The sequence below is a fragment of the Arachis stenosperma genome, chromosome 6, assembly GCF_014773155.1.
Source record: "Arachis stenosperma cultivar V10309 chromosome 6, arast.V10309.gnm1.PFL2, whole genome shotgun sequence".
NCBI lineage: Eukaryota > Viridiplantae > Streptophyta > Magnoliopsida > Fabales > Fabaceae > Arachis > Arachis stenosperma.
Window position 1 is genome coordinate 46,810,495 of NC_080382.1, and position 2,622 is coordinate 46,813,116.

At 40.5% G+C, this 2,622-nt stretch overlaps 1 non-coding gene across 1 annotated transcript; it reads right to left on the reverse strand.

The window, feature by feature from the left end:
• Window positions 1-659: 659 nt before the first annotated feature.
• LOC130937185 (small nucleolar RNA R71) lies at window positions 660-767 on the reverse strand. The gene has a single exon (XR_009068414.1). It is a non-coding gene; the product is annotated as a small nucleolar RNA R71 (small nucleolar RNA).
• Between the last annotated feature and the right edge of the window lie 1,855 nt (window positions 768-2,622).

Sequence of the window (2,622 nt, forward strand, 5' to 3'; positions counted from 1 at the left end):
GATAAGTTTGAATTCTTCTACCTCTTCCTTCTATTTTTCTTTTCCTCTGACACCTCAAGGAATCTCTATACTGTGACATAGAGGATTCCATATTTTCTTGTTCTCTTCTCTTTCATATGAGCAGGAGCAAAGACAAAAGGATTCTTATTGAGGCTGACCGTGAACCTGAAAGGACCCTGAAGCAAAAGCTAAGAGAAACTGCAGCACAAATCTCTGTAGAGGACCTAACAGAAATCTTCAAACAAGAAGAATATATGGCAGCCGAAAACAATAACAATGCCAACAATGCAAGGAAAGTGCTGGGTGACTTTACTGCACCTACTCCCGACTTCTATGGGAGAAGCATCTCTATCCCTGCCATTGGAGCAAACAACTTTAAGCTTAAGCCTCAATTAGTTTCTCTAATGCAACAGAATTGCAAGTTCTATGGATTTCCATTGGAAGATCCTCATCAGTTTTTAGCTAAATTCTTGCAAATCTACGACACTGTCAAGACTAATGGGGTTGACCCTGAGGTCTACAGACTTATGCTATTCCCTTTTGCTGTAAGAGACCGAGCTAGGATATGGTTGGACTCACAACCTAAAGAAAGCCTGAACTCTTGGGAAAGGCTAGTCAATGCCATCTTGGCAAAGTTCTTTCCACCTCAAAAATTGAGTAAGCTTAGAGTGGAAGTCCAAATCTTCAGACAGAAGGAAGGTGAATCCCTCTATGAAGCTTGGGAAAGATACAAATAATTTATCAGAAAGTGTCCTTCTGACATGCTTTCTGAATGGAGCATCATAGGTATCTTCTATGATGGTCTGTCTGAACTATCCAAGATGTCATTGGACAGCTCTGCTGGAGGATCTCTTCATCTGAAGAAGACGCCTGCAGAAGCTCAAGAACTCATTGAAATGGTTGCAAATGACCAATTCATGTACACCTCTGAAAGGAATCTTGTGAACAATGGGACGAATCAGAAGAAAGGAGTTATTGAGATTGATACTCTGAATGCCATATTGGCTCAGGATAAAATATTGACTCAGCAAGTCAATATGATTTCTCAAAGCTTGTCTAGAATGCAAGCTGCACCAGGCAGTACTAAGGACGCTTCATCTGAAGAAGAAGCTTATGATCCTGAGAACCCTTCAATGGAAGAGGTGAATTACATGGGAGAACCCTATGGAAACACCTATAATCCTTCATGAAGAAGTCATCCAAACCTTTCATGGAAGGATCCACAGAGACCTCAACAAGGTTTCAACAAAAATAATGGTGGAAGAAACAGGTTTAGCAATAACAAGCCTTTTCCATCATCTTCTCAGCAACAGACAGAGAATTCTAAGTAGAGCCACTCTGACTTAGCAACCATGGTCTCTGATCTAATCAAAACCACTCAAAGTTTCATGACTGAAACAAGGTCCTCCATTAGGAACTTGGAGGCACAAGTGGGTCAGCTGAGTAAGAAAGTTACTGAACTCCCTCCTAGTACTCTTCCAAGCAATACAGAAGAGAATCCAAAAGGAGAGTGCAAGGCCATCAATATGGCCAAATTTGGAAAGGAGGAAGAAGTAGTGATCGCCAATGAGGAAGACCTCAATGGACGTCCACTTGCCTCCAATGAGTTCCCTAATGGGAACTGTAACGACCCAATTTTCAGTACGCCTAGGACACACCGGAAACTGAGCGCTACTAATTTGTCTTCCTAGTTATTATCTATTATTTATCATATGAGCCTGATTCGTTGTTAAAAGCGTAGTTAATTTGCGAGGTGTATTTTTTTTCTGAAAAAGTTTGGATTAATAAACATAATCATTTATAATCAATTCACACATAATAACAGATAAAACAGTTATAAACAACCACACATAAATACATCACAAGCAGCTAACAAGATTCAGTGATCCAGCCTTTATTAGAGTATAGACCTTTAGTTAGAACACCCCTAGATATAGCTAGATAATAACTATATACATATACATACATACAACATCCCAGGTCCTGACCTGTTCAAGAGGTCCCTAAGCTGGCACCTAGGCTAGCCTAGACTCTATACTCACCTAGTCCCTCTAAACTACTAAAGCGAGGGAAAGTACGTTCTAGGTCTTCAAAACTCAAGTCAGGTGGATCGTCATCAAAAGGTGGAAGGTCGTCTACTAGTCCTCTGCACGATCATATGTCATCAAAGAGCGTCTCTCAAGTACTTCATCGAGTGGCCACATAATAGCAACATCGTACGGAGGATTTAGGTTAAAGTTTGTAGATAAGCAGGGTGCAGACGTTGGCTGGCCTCACAGTATATACATATAAACAGAGAATGGGATTCAACCTAGACTCAGAAGACTACCTAGAGTAGAATCCTTTTTGTGAACGGTCGTCAGCGAACTACGGAAAGAAACTCTTGCTTCCATCTGAAGGGGGAAGGGAGAGAGAAGGGGTAAGAACTGGGGAGTTCTTAGTAGGGCCGGGGTTATTAGTTATATTCATTTATTTGGGGTCGATTAGCAGACGAATAATAGAATATAGCGAAGCAGTAACCAAAAGATAAAGATAGAAAGAGAAAGTAGAGGCAATAGAAAGCAGAACACAAACAAAAGAATACAAGAAAATAAAACATAGAAATAGCATACAAGCAGACAA